This window comes from Phodopus roborovskii, unplaced genomic scaffold (assembly GCF_943737965.1).
Source record: "Phodopus roborovskii unplaced genomic scaffold, PHOROB, whole genome shotgun sequence".
NCBI lineage: Eukaryota > Metazoa > Chordata > Mammalia > Rodentia > Cricetidae > Phodopus > Phodopus roborovskii.
In genome coordinates, this window is record NW_026126410.1 from 41,748,264 (window position 1) to 41,763,009 (window position 14,746).

The 14,746-nt window shown below is 42.4% G+C and overlaps 1 pseudogene; it reads right to left on the reverse strand.

Moving 5' to 3' along the window:
• Positions 1 to 582: 582 nt before the first annotated feature.
• On the reverse strand, positions 583 to 14,746 carry LOC127220798 (zinc finger protein 708-like; annotated as a pseudogene).

The window sequence follows — 14,746 nt, forward strand, 5'->3', positions numbered from 1 at the left end:
TGCTGGGTGAAAACCTGCTACTCAGAGAAGACAGAGTTTCCTACACACAAAGGGGGTTTTTCCAGGAGCTTAGAGGACTCCACTGGGAGAAACGCCGGTAATTGGGCCACAGCCCAGATCTTAAATTGCAGGAAACCAATGGACAAAGTTATGATATGGTAAAGGTTTAATGGAACATTTATAGTTACAAAAGAGACTCACTAATCAAGGTAGTTTCAAACACTCTGCTTGAACAAACTATTGAGGGTTACTTCAAAGAGAGGTCTCTACTGTTCTCTGACGACATTCTTAGCATTTGTACTGTTGTGAGATGTTCATGTTGACATTCCAAAATAATTAACTTAATATTTTCCATTATGCGTTCATTAGAGTTGGATAGGATCTGAATTCTTAGCAAAGATTTTGCCACACTTCACACTCTCATGGAGTTTATAGTCAGAATGAATCATTTGACATGTTTTAAGGATTGAAGAAGTAAACTTTTAAAGATGTGTAGGATTTCTCTCTTGTAGGAACTAACTATATCATGTGTTGAATAAGGATATAAAGATTAGCAAGGTTTTTGCCACATGCCCCACACTTTTAGAGACTGTCTTCAGAATGAATTTTGTTTTTTCTTTTCTTTTTTTTTTTTAAATGTCGTCTAAGAGATGAAGATGAGGAAAACCATCTGTCACACTCTTCACACTTGTAGAATTTCTCTCCAGTATGAACTCTCTTGTGTTTCCTAAGGGATGATTGATAATGAAAGGCTTTGTGACATTCTTTACACTTGTATGGTTTCTCCCCAGTATGAATTGTTTGATGTTCCTGAAGACTCCTAGAATAGGGATTGTCTTCAGAATGGATTACTTGATGTCACCTAAGGGAAAACGGTGAGTAAAGACATCTGCCACACTCTTCACACTTGTAAGGATCCTCTTCACAGTGAATTGCTTGAAGACGTCTAAGGGATGAAAATGAAAATTTTTTCCACACTCCTCACACTTGTATGGTTTCTCTCCAGTATGGACTCTCTGATTGATGTTCTTGAAGGTGTGTAAAGGAGGAAAACCTTTTGCCACACTCTGCACACTTATAGGGATTGTCTTCAGAATGGATTGTTTGATGTTGTCTAAGGGATGAAGATGAGCAAAAACACTTGCCACACTCCTCACCCTCATAGTCTCTCTCTGTGGTATGAGCTGCCTTGTCCTCAATGACGACAGCAGGCTTAGTAAGGCCTCTTCCACTAAGTCTACACTGGTAGAGTTTCTCTCCAGTATGAACTGCCTTGAGGTTCTTAAGGCTTGAGTGATAAAGAAAAGCTTTGTGACTCTGAATTTCAGCTATCTTCTAAATACAATATTTTTACCCTCCACATAGAATTTTATTATGGAAGGTACAAAAGATATGCTGCACAAGAAGTAGATGGTCCAAAAAACAAAAAACAAAAAAAAAAAAAAAAAAAGAAAAAAAAAAAGAAAATTTAAATTTATAGTTCAAAAATTCAGGATAGTATTTTATGTATTACTTGGATGATAAGGAAATATATACAGGAAACATATTTAGTCATGATAATAAAAACTTCAGGTTTGCCTTCACATTACACAAATTTTGCTAAGACAACATATTTGTCAATGAAAAGATAAAACAATGATTTATTTCCATTTTTTTGGTTTCATTTTCAAGACAAGCTTTCTATGTGTAGAACTTGCTATCCAAAACTCATTACCTAAACTGGGCTGGCTCAAACTTAGAGGCCCATCTCCCTCTGTCTCCCAATTGCTGGGATCAGTGGTGTATCCAAAGAACAGTTAGACCTAATGTGTGATGAATATATTAACTTGAAAACACAAAACCCAAAAGACCATGGGGCTTTACACTCACTGAAAGGCCAAACTCTACTAACTGCCATAAAAGGGAGGCACACATAGCTGTACCCATATCTGGTTTGATGGGCATCCCTGAATCAAGAGTGTAAGGCCTTGTAGGTCATCCTGTGCTACTCTTCATAGGTCTAATGGTCAGAACCTACTCAACCAATTGGTGGCAAAAGTGTTGAAAAAACAATCTCTGTTAGTATACATATTGGCCCAGTAGAACTCCTTTATACAATATGTTAGGGCTTTGACTCTTCCCTACGATCAGTGGGGAATGAACTATCCAAAGTGACTCCAGATTGTCTGAGTTTTATCCAACTGTTCCCTACCTACAAATTGTTGGGATCATCAGGACTGAAACTGTTGAGGCTCTGTCACTGGCTGCCTCTCTGTGATGGAATTGTGGGTTTGGCTTTATGAACCCAACCACGCTCACTTTGGTGTAGAAATCCTTCTGGCATAAGACTGCTGTCAAGTTTTGCAAAGAAATGACTCTTGGTCTGAATAGCACTGAGTTCTCTTTCCCTGAGTCTTACACTACAGTGGAGACTCAACAAAAAGAAAAACCTTGGAGGTCACTGTAAACAGAAGCACAGCTCACTGTTGGGGAAATACAAAGCTGAAGAGACTTAAACCATCAAAAACATCTGAGAAATGTGCTTTGACGACAAAGCCATGAAGAGAGACCAAAGAATGATTCCCATAAAATTGTGTTTCAAGGCACTTGCTTTTCAGTTGAATATTTGGACCTCAGTTCTGACCCTGACCCCTTCTCATTCCTACACACCTGGGTGCATGGTGGCTGCTGCTTGTCTCTTCACACCTGAAGGCTCTTTTCTTTGCTCCAGAAATGGCAGCAGGTGTGGTTTAGGGATAGCAAACCTTTGTAGAAAAAGGAACAAGATTGTATAGGTGTTCTTCTACTGGGAATTGACATGTGCCTTCCAGTGCATGGCTCATAAGGAAAGAGATGATGTAATAGATGACTCCAGACAATCAGTTCCATATGTTTTCTGACAGGATCACTGCAGTACATAAAGGAATGTACAGCATCCAGATTCTGAGTTTCATTTAAAGGGAACAAAAATGAAAACTGAATGTGAAAGACTTTCATTAACAAGTGTACTTCATGTCTCATGCCACTGAATTTCTATCAATCCCAGGAGAGTGAAGGAAACAAACATCCAACACAGGAAGGCTAAACACAAAAGCAGAAAAACAATGAAATGATTCTTTAATAATTTTCATTTTTTATGTGGACTGGTACTTTGCCTACATGTATGTCTATCTGAGGGTGTCAGACCTTGGAATTATAGTTATAAGCTACCATGTAGGTGGTGGGAATTGAACCCTGGTCCCCTACAAGGGCAGTCAGTGCTCTTAACCACTGAGCCCTCTCTCCAACACCAAAATGATTCTTAATACAGAGATCTCCCTATTTTGTCTGAAAAACAAAAAATATGAAACTCACAGTTGAAATGTTCCTGTGAGACACCATACAAAGCAAGTAAGCTACATGTTGGTGGTGAAATAAGAATTTACTGTGGATAAGTTCCTTACCCAGGAAATCAAGGTGGCTGTAATTCTCCAACATCACATCCCTGTACAGATTCCACTGAGCAGGCTTCAGGCACTCCCACACTCAATGGCCACATCCCAGAAGGACAGCATTTCCTGAAACAAAGGTCAATGAATGATAACATACTTTAATTTTACTTTAATTAAAACCATTAATGATATATATACCAAGAGGAATGGGCTGGATAGTTCTGTCAACTTGACATTAGCTATGGTCATTTGAGAAGAGAGAAATATAATAGAGAAAATGTCTCTCTAAAACTATCCTGTAGCCAAGCCAAGAATTAATTTTTTAATTATTGATTGATAGGATGGGTAGGCACTCCTATATGGTACAGAAAGCCATTTGGGTACATGAGTAAGCAGTGTTCTTCTGTGGCCTCTGCTCCAGCTCTCACCTCAGGTTACAGCCTTGACTTCCCTCAGTGATGGACAGTTACCTGAAGTTGTAGTCTACAATAAACCCCTACTTCTCCAAGCTGTCTTTCTTCAAGGTCTATATCACAGCAGTAGAAACCCTGATACAGGCATTGTGTGACTTGAACAGAAATCTAGATTTTTTTTTCCTTGCAGGAAAGAGAGCTAGAAATGTTTCTTACATTGGTGAGTAATAGTCCTTAGATATGTCCAAGGTGGTCACACAATCTCACACTGTACCCATCTTCAAGGAAAGACAGATAAAAGATTCTATAAGCCCAGAGGGACATGATCCATTTATGACAGGTGAAATGTAAAAATGAATGCATCCACAGAACATGCATTTAGTGCCATGTCCTCCTGTACACCACACATACATACATCCCTCACAGGAGAAAGTCATGTTGGGAGGGGATTTCTCAACAGTTAATGTGCACAGTCAGGAATGTCAGGTGAAATGGAAATAGAGTCTGATGCAGCCGGTCAGGCTGTCATGTGGATTTCAGGATTTCTGCAGAGTTCAGTAATGATGCAAATGATAGTGGCAAGGGACATGAGAAGTAGCAGGCCAGGAGAAGAATACACAGACTAAATATCATCTGACCATGGTATAGAATAGGCAAGTATTGGAATAACACTGTTTGAGGATTTAAAACAGAATATGCATTACTTGACCTTTTTGCCATTTTCCCTTTCCATTTCTCTGGTACTGATGGAGGTGTTTGTGGTATTCCTAAAGCATGTTTTACATACATGACACCTGTGCATCAGTGTGCTCTATGTAGATGAGAAATATGGCTGTTGGTGCTATTTTCTTCTTCCCAAATTTTCTAATTTTAGAATTTACCCTTTTCATATTTTAATGAGTAAAGTCCCAGAATACACTGTGGAAATAGTCACACCTCATTTTTCTTTTTTTACCAATACATTAAATATCAGCAATTTATGTAATAATGAGGTATTTTGCAATAATTTCATGGTGGAGCATTGGATTCTCTCAGTTGTGGTATAGTGTTATGGAGTATTAGTTTAAGATGTGTTACATTTGTTTATTCTGTAGAACATTTGTTTAATGTTGCAAAGATGTGTTGCATTCTTTTATGTTGCATTTGTTTAACTCTGTGAAGCTGTGATTCTTTGCTTGTGTAAAACACCCGTGGTCTAATAAAGAGCTGAATGGCCAATAGCGAGGCAGGAGAAAGGATAGGTGGGGATGGGAGGAGAAAACGGGGAAAGAGCATGAGGAGAGGAGAAATAGGGTCACCCAGCACCCAGCCACCTAGCCACCCAGCACCCAGCCACCCAGCCACCCAGCACCCAGCCACCCAGCACCCAGCCACCAGCCACCCAGCACCCAGCCACCCAGCCACCCAGCCACCCAGCACCCAGCCACCAGCCACCCAGCACCCAGCCACCCAGCACCCAGCCACCCAGCCACCCAGCCACCCAGCACCCACCACCCTGCCAGCCATGAGATAAAAGTGGAAGTGAGATATAAAGAAGAGAAAGGTAAAAGCCCAGAGGCAAAGGTAGGTGGGATAATTTAAATTAAAGAAAAGATGGCCACAACAAGCCAAGTTAAGACCAAGCATTCATAAGTAATAATAAGACTCCCCCATAAGAGCTAGAGACAACAGAGTAAAAAGAGCAAAATGATCCTCAAGCACAATCTTCTGGGCTTCTGAAATGTACCCTACATAATTCTTACACACATCCAGTACTTGGAACAGCAGTACTTGGAGGCGGTTCCTCCCTCCCATCACACTGCCCCAATGCATCCATTATTCAAGAAATGTAGCTGGCCTTTTTCTCTGGGCCTCCAACCAGCTCCCAAATAATGACATGGAGACTTATTGATTATGAAAGCTTGGCTTTTAGCTTAGGCTTATCCCACCAGCTCTTACAACTTAAATTAACCTGTTCCTATTTTTCTACGTTTTGCCTCAGAACTTTTACTTTTCTTTCATTTTTTATGTCTTGCTTTCTCAGTATCTGCTAGCAGGAGCCTGGAGTCTCCCTCTGGATTCCTCTTCTTACTCTCTCTGCCCAGAAGTTCCGCCTACACGTCCTGTCTAGCTATTGGCTATTTAGCTTTTTATTAGACCATCCAGGTCCTTAAGCATGCAAAGCAAACAAATGCAAGACATCTTTATTTAGTTAAACAAATGTCCCATAAAGAAATGTAAAACCTCTTTACATAGTTGCACTAATATTCCAAATTAAGTAAGTCTCCAAGCGTTGGCTTTCTGAGGACAGGGGTCAATGAATAAAACCATTACATCTCCAACTTCTGTGCCTTACAATTCCTTACACTTAACATCTCTCTTATATGAGTTACAATTCATTAAATTTAACATATTGATGAGATCATGTGTTCTTTACCTTTATCTCCCTGGTATCTTCCAGTTTACCAATATCATCACAATAGGCAAAAAAAAAAAAAAAAAAAAAAAAAAAGTTGTATGTATTCTCTGAAAAATTATTGAATTAAAATACGGCACTTTCCCCTCTAGCTCCTCATTGCAACTTGTCTCTTGTCCCCCAATAGGCAGTCTCAAAATGATGGTGTATTCTTCTCTAATTATTGTTGTTACACACACAGCATGTAACTGTATATATCTACACATAACTATATAAATATGGCCAATTCTGTTCAGGGTCGCCTGTGTGCATGTTCTGAGGACTAACCACTTGTAACTGGATAAACAGGGAGTGGGCTCACCCCTGGGGAAAACTAATTCTTCCTCTCTTAGCAGTTCATAGGTGCCTGTACTTCTTGGTTTAGTCATCAAATTGCCCCCTGCAGGGGATCTTGTGCCACTGTCATTGTTCAGGGTTTGCTCAGGAAGTCATAATTGTTGGGGTATCATGCATGCTGCTTCATTTTCTAGAAGGCATAAAATCACAGCAAACTTCCTGGATACCTAGCTCTCATAATTGATATATGCCCTCCCCAGAGATGCTCAATGAACCTTCCGTGCAGCAATTCTGGTACAGTGTAGCTTTGGGGTCAAGGCACTATGAGATAAGAGTTCTTTGCGCTCTGTACAGTTTAGTTTTCTGTAATGCTGTCTGTGCTGCAGCATGAGGCGTCTCTGATGAGAAGTGACAGCTACACTTCAGTGTAGGTTTAAGGAAAAGGCTCTGGAATGCAGTTAGGAACTATGCTGGTCTAGTGGTATCAGCTCCCGAGCATTATGTATGTTCTCCTGTCCCCTCTAAGTCCCATTAGACAGGTGCTGCTAAGGTGAAGATATGAGAGGCACCTTTAGAGGTATCATAGCATAATGGTCATTGTGTGGTTCATGCGCATAACAGCTAAACAGGACTGTTTATTGCTTCTCCCATGGAGCTTGCAAAACACCTTCCAGCATGAAGAAAACTCACCCTTAGGCAGGAGACCTTCAGGTCAGATCCAGCTACAAACCTGAGTCTTGTGTCTGAAGGGCATGGTGTTTTCACCATTGGGAGGAAGGAGCTTATCATCACAAGACTTTGGGGAACAACTGGAATACATCCTCCATAAGGAAAAGCTACACAGAAAAAATGTCTTTAAATAAAGGACAGAGTTGAGCAGCAATGAGGAGGCCAGCAGACCTTCAAGACACAGGCAGAATGAAGCAATCTGGTGACCAGAATACCCAGTAATTTCTCAAGGGAAGAGAGACTGAACTGTTTTGGAAGCTTCTTTGTAGATAGTACAAAGTAGTATAGTATGTCACTGCCTTTAGAAGCGAGAAAAACAGATTCCACTCTTTTTTAACCAGGGCTGTGCTTCTCAACATGTGGGTCACGACCCCTTTGGCAAATCCTCATCTCTAAAAGCATTTACATGAAAACAAATAACCTTACATTACAGTTATGAAGTAGCAAGGAAAAGAATTTTATGGTTGGGGATCGGCACTATATGAGGAGCTGTATTAAAGGCTCACAACATTAGGAAAGGTGAGGCTGTAGAGCTAGGGGCCACCAAGAAGAGGGACATTACTAGCACAGAGAAGGGCAAGAGCCCAGAGAAGAGTAAAGATGGAAACATTAACCTCTGGGAGAGCTTGAGCAGGTCCCCAAAGCAGAATTAACTGTAAGGATCACTCCCTGTACTGCCCAGCACAGCACGCCACCAGTCTACATCGGGAAGTGTCTGCTGTCCTGGGGCCAACCTCCTGTGGGACACCGTGAGTGGAGGGCATGACACCTGTAAACAGGGTATTATTTCAGAGAGAATTTCCCCAATGCTAATTAATGGCAAACATTTCAGGGGAATTTGAGATGGGCAAACTTCATTTTCTATGGAGAAGAACTTCAAATAATATCAGGACTAATGGGGGAGTGTTGGTGGAGCTCATTGCCACTCATTAAAAGTTGCTATGCATTCATACTATAATTGGAGTGGACATCTGTCCTCCACTGGAATGGAGGCTGGTTCTAGAGGGAAGCTTATAACAGAATGGACAGAGTAGATGTAAGAAGAACTCTTGCATCTCCTGTTGGTGTCTCTCAGAGATATCTTTTCAGAGAGTCAGACAAAACTGAAGACTAGCAGGACATTGATGGGAAGTCAAAATGATATGGAAAGAAAGGACTGGATTCCTGGTCAGGATCTGAACAGTAGTGACCCTCCATTCAAAACAGACAAACTACAGATTACAATAACATAGTGCTTAAAGTACACACAACGGGCGTGATGAAGAAGCAACTCCTCGATAGCTGTCTCAGGCTTTACTCACATAACAGAGGCATGAAACAATCACTAGGTTTTGCTTCAAGCTACTAAGTTTTCAATTTTATGACCTAGAAAAGGGATGAAACCATGAAAACTATATGGGAGACCAAAATATAATTCATGGAAGAATGAAGATTTGATGCCTAGTTGCTTGTGGATTTTAATAGTCCATATATTGTTTCTGAGTCTTCTTAAAACAACAGTAGGAAGAGTGCATCCAATAAAGATTTGGGGCATGCACTCTCATAGGTCTGGCTTAATTTCATATACATAACTGCAAAGCAGAGAACAATGGAAGGCAGATTTGAAAGAGTTGGCCATGCAACCACACACACCTTTCAACTCAAAATATGACACTGCATTTGATAATGACTATGGAGGACACTGTGGCAGACACTTTTATAAGTAGTGTAATGCAAATCTGTGCCAGTTTATTCCTGGCATGTGTTTGACCCCTTGTTCAAATCTTTTGCAATGTCTCTCCATGGCCTCTGATATAACCATATAGATTGATAGACAGCAACTGAATGTCATCACCAGCACACTCCCCTCCAGAGCTTTCCAGAGATGACATATGTCTAACACAGCAAGGTTCATGCATAAATTGTACACACAAGTACTCCTCCTGTCACACTGCCATTGAATATGATGACAGAAGACAGGGAGGAGAGACACAGAACTGTTCAACAGGAGAACTGCACTCCACCCATGGAAGAACAGGAATCCAACATCAGCAGTTTGCTTAACTGGTTGGATAGGGCAGTGCCTGGGGTGAAGGAAGTGGAGGACGTGGTTCTGTCCTGGCTAACTGTAAGACTCATCTGCTCATAGTGGAACCTCTGGTGTAAGGACAGGGAGGCATCCCAGCTGCAGCTGCAGAAAAGGACCCAGGAATGCAACCACAGTAGCAGCATCAGCCAACAACTGCAGAATGGAAAGGAAGGAATAATGGAGTGTCAGGTTACATATGAAAGGAGCAAAGTGGGAGAAATCAGGGGAAAACCAGAAGAAAACCACACCAGGTCACAACAGTAATGACATCCAAAAAGAATGAACATTTGCTGCATATAGGAAGGAATATTCAAACTCGGCAAAGAGGATTCTTCCTTATAAAGTAAATGCAAACAAGTATCTAATCACCATGATTTAAAGTCTTCAACAAAAATAGATTAGCGACAAAAGTATAAATTAAGTGTGAAATGTGTCAACATTAGCTAAGTACATGTAGTTCTTGAGTCACAAAATGTTGATTTCATGGATCTGTCACGGTGCTCACTGTAAGAAACATGACAGTATTTATCACACCCATGAAGTATGTTCGAGTGTTTTCTGACACAGACTTGGGTAGCCTAGGCTTTGAATTTGCTATGCAGCATGGGAGGTCCAGAGGGTCCTGCCTCCCCCTCACAAATGCAGAGATGACAGGGTATGCAATAGAGTAGACTGGAGTTTGTTTTCTGTCACAGGTCTGTTTACTTTATGACAGGAATATACACAGGTCTCCTCACCCTGCTGACCTGACACACACACACACACACACACACACACACACACACACACACACACATACAAATAACAACAAACAAAAAAACCTCTGTTACCATAAAACAAGGCCATGAGAACTTTTCACCTGTTTCTAGGGATCCTGCTCAGGGACTACCTCAACAGCTCAAGACCAGAAAAAGACATGTTGACACATCAATTGTGGAGGAATGGAGGATCTCTCAGAGATTTAAGACCATACAGCCCTCAAGGTGAGGCTTGGAGTCAGCTTCTCCAGTCCCTTCTCCCTGCAGAGGGTCCCTCTGTGTGTGGGGCCCTCATGTTTGCTCTCCCAGCCCTAGTCAACGCTTTTCTGTAGCAGCTGAGTCTGGCAGATCTGTCTGTGGTTTTCCAGAATTTCCCATCTGAGACCTTTGCTTTGCCTCACATTTTTCCTCTCTTAATTCTTTAACGGGCACAGAAAATGAACACAATCAAGACCTTGGGACCCTTACACCAGGCAGGTCAGAGTACAGGAGGGGTCAGAAACCCCGTTTGCTCTAAGATCCTGAGGAATCTGACAGCTTCCACGTGAGAATGGCTCAGCTAGTGAGGCTTGCTTCCCCACCAAAGCTGCTCAGTGAGCGCCCAGCTCCACCTCAGCAGCAGGCAGTCAGCTGATCATCATTAGCTTGCACAAGTCCTGGTCACCTCATCTGACCATCATTAGCTTGATCTATCTACTCCGCGCTCCCAGGCAGCTCTCCTGTCCCAGAAGCCCAAGGCGGACTCGGGCTGCACGTCAAGGAAACCATCACTCAGGACTCAGTCCCTATTGCCCTCTCCTCAGCCCTGACCTGCAACCTCCAGCTTTCCAGCCTGTTCAGCACAGCACCCCCTAGGCAGCATCTCTGCCCTCCCACCCAGCCCAGGTCCGCTCCCTCCAAGATGGACCCGCACAGAGCCTCAGGCTGCACTGCACCCTGCATCAACCTCCAAGTCAGAGACGCAGCAGGAGATCCAGCAGGGCAGGATGCGTGTCCAACTTTGGTGGAAAAGATGCACTTCTGCAAGCCAGAAGCCAGAAGGGGATTTCCTGGAAGGCTCCCTGTGTTGTTACAGTGGCACGGACTACATTTCCCATAAGCCCGTGCGAAAGAAATCCTGTTACCCAGGTAGGAGATTTCTAATGTTCTGGATTTGTATTTGGCTCCCTGCAGTAAATAAGGAGCAGAGTCAGTATTGCAACCATGTGCAGAGAGGCTGGTGTTCCACAACGCGAGATTATGAATGTGAGTCATGACACTGACAGAAATATTAGCCTTGTAAGTTTTCTCTCATTTTAATCTTGTAAGAACATTTAAAAATCACTTTGACTCCGACTTACTTGGGCGCGAGAAGTGTCTTTTAGAGGTGATTTTGAAACCAACCGTGTGTTGCTAGCTGCTTCTAGGTTGTGTGACAAATGGACCAGGGATGAAAAGCTGGACTGGAAAATTTAAAAAGACCTCGTATCTAAGTAAAAGGAAAGTCAAAACAATACAAAGACAGACGAAAGCAGTTTAGTATAATGTAGGCTTTGTCTTAATAGGCAGTCCTACACATACATGCTTATATACATACATATATATTCCTTGTTCCTCTGTGCTGACACTCTGAGCTATAAGTGGATCTGACTCCACAGCTTGTAAAACAGTCCTGTGTGAACATTGGAATCCTACAGTGTAGAGGATTGGTTAGGGATGCAGAGATGGTATAATCACTCTGACATTTGCTTGCAGAGATCTCCCATAACCCATCTTCAGATTTTTCCATCCTTCCTTTTGTCCCTTGAAAACTTTCAACTGTTACTCTGTAAGCTATCTAGTTTGCATGAGAGCTCTACTAGAATTTTGCCAGGGTCCCAATGGTTGTTCACAAACTCAGGTCCACATTCACCACCAGGTGGGCTAGGAGCTCATGCTTACCTCCCAAGTGAGGGGACACTGGTCCTGGATCACAGACTCAGGACTGAAGCACAGACAGCCCCAGTGTAGAGTTTTCTATATTTCTGCCATGAGTGTATGGTGAGATTCCAATTCCACTTAGCTATCACCTGCGTGTTCCATGAAGTGTGACCACACAGGGACTGTTAGGAGGGACACTGGACATCTGACTAGTTATACGGTGAATTGAAGCTGTTCACTTTAAATATGCTGCAAAGCTCAATGTTACCTACATGTTGTCCCTTACTATCTGCAGGTCTAGTACAATGTGCACAGTGCTGTCTGTTCTGTTTCCATGTTGGGACAAGGCCCAACACCATAACACAGTTTCCTTCTTCTATGCCTGCTGACTCTGGAGAAACTTTCCTAAAAATGTACGTTTGAGCATGATACAATTACCGTGGTCCTTCGCCTTTCAAATGAAATTGTACTTCCACAAGACAGACTTGCAGGGCTGGCCTCTAGGCTTAGAGCAAATCAACATGGACTCCATACAAAGTGCCAGGATTCCCCAAACTGGAGCTAATCTCTGAGAATTATAGTTCATTTCACATCGTTCATAACTTTAAAGTCATAGTAGTTTAGAATGAATATGGCACCTGTTGGCCTTCAGGCATACCTGGCATTGGAGCCTGGCAGGGTTCGTCACCACTGCAGCCAGGTCCTTTAAGCATCCCTACTGTTGCCTGCTCTGTGGTCTCTCTGCACATGTGCTCTGCCCCTTCTTTGCAAGGTAGAACTCCACCACCTTTCTCTCTTCCGTCTGTCCCCCTTTGTCTTTCCCTTCCCCTAATAAAGAAACCCTACACGTGATGGTTTGTTTGGCCTATTGTATGGCCTGACTCCTTCCTGACATTTTTAAAAACTGTATCAGCACCTGTAGGCTCATACAATGGAATGCTGTGCCCCAGTTGGAAGGATTTGAACTGTGTCCCTGTGGGTGGGCTTTGATGTTACAGAATCCTATGCATTACCTGTTTCCTATTGGAGATCAAGATGTAAGTAAGCTCACTGCTCCTGTTTGAGGATCATGCCTGCCTATCCGATGCTATGCTCTCTATCAAAGGACTTTTACACAATGAAACCATGAGCAACAAATGACTAATGTGTTCTCTTACAGCAATTGAAAAAGACACTCTGTGGTTTTCTAATGGAGAACAGAATGTCTATTTACCTTGGATCGGTGTCTAATGATAGACATAGCAAAGATTCAGCTGAAGTCCTTATCTTCCAGGGTCGGTGAGTTTGTTAGTGGGATTGCACACAGGAGTATGGATGAGGGATTAGAACAGGAACATACTGATTCAAAGTAGTAACATCAACAGTATGAAATATCTGAGGGACTTTGAGTAAAGACTCAGGAAAGTTGCATGCTTCAGCTCAGTTTATGAGTTCCAGGGAGCTCCACTTAAGAGGTAGTCTCTGCCCCTTAACTGTTTATCTAACCATCAGCAATGAGGGCTCTGAGGGTCTTGAGAATATGAATTCCCCATGCCTATCACATGCTTACTTCCTAAGGTTAATGAGGTGACCCCCCCCCACCAGAATGGGATGTTTCCATCAAATGCAAATTGTTGTTGGTCAAATCCCAAGCTACTTCATGAGTGAGGGAGGAATGAATGCTTCTCTAGCACTGAGGCACACATGTTGAGAGATGGTCTTCTGGCATCAGTAATCTACCACAGAAGTCTACTTAGAGACAGTGCCAGACGTTTGTCTTCTGGGTAACTAGAGATCTCATCAACTGAACATTTCATGCATTCTAGGTAACTGAGTTTGAAAGTCATCTATATTGTGGTGATCTCATCAGAAATAGGTGTCCTGTCAATGAGATAGAGGTATACTTATTTATCTTCCTTATCATGCCTGGGAGGATGGTCTTTCCATGTACCTGAAGGATAGGAGTCTGTATATTCCCCAGAGATCAATCTCCACAGGAGGCAGTACTTTAATGACTCAGGTCCCTCTCATCCTGATTCCATTTATGTTTCCTTATCCCATATTCATATGGATCCTGCTGTCTATCAACCATGTCTTCATGTCTATAGGACAAGCAATTTTCCATATCAGCCCCTTCACTCTGGTCATCTCGTTTGCAGTGTTAATTTCTCTGTGCACTCTCTACATTGCTTCTCCTATTACTTAGAAATACATTGTTCTGTAGGCTCCACACTGTCTCCCACTTTCTGCCATATCAGTCATTTCTTGGTGAAATCCTCTCAGTTGGGGTATCTGTGTATGGATCGCTGTAATACATGAGGCTGTCACTTGACATGTAGTCCCCTGTAACATGTCGGCGTCTGCTTTGTTTAAAGACAAAACAACCATTTCCTTAGCCAAACATAAGAGACCAGCCTAACAAAAATTTAGTCACACAACTGGGTCACATGACAATTGTGCCTCTTCGGTGTGTAAGGTAACTTAGTGGGTGTGGGGGAAGTCCAGGTGTTAACATGTTCTAACTCCAGTGTACACAGAGTGGCTTAACATGTTCTAACTCCAGTGTACACAGAGTGGCACTAGATGTCTCTCAATTGCCAAGCTCATCCAGAATGTGCTGCCTCTTCTCTTACTATAATCTCTCAGGTTCAGATGGAACCTAAATGCCCCAAACTTACAAAATATTTGTTCAGCCCAAGGCCCAGTGGCCTTTCAGTTTTAGCACACTTGACACTCTCTTGAAACTCACTATCCATCAT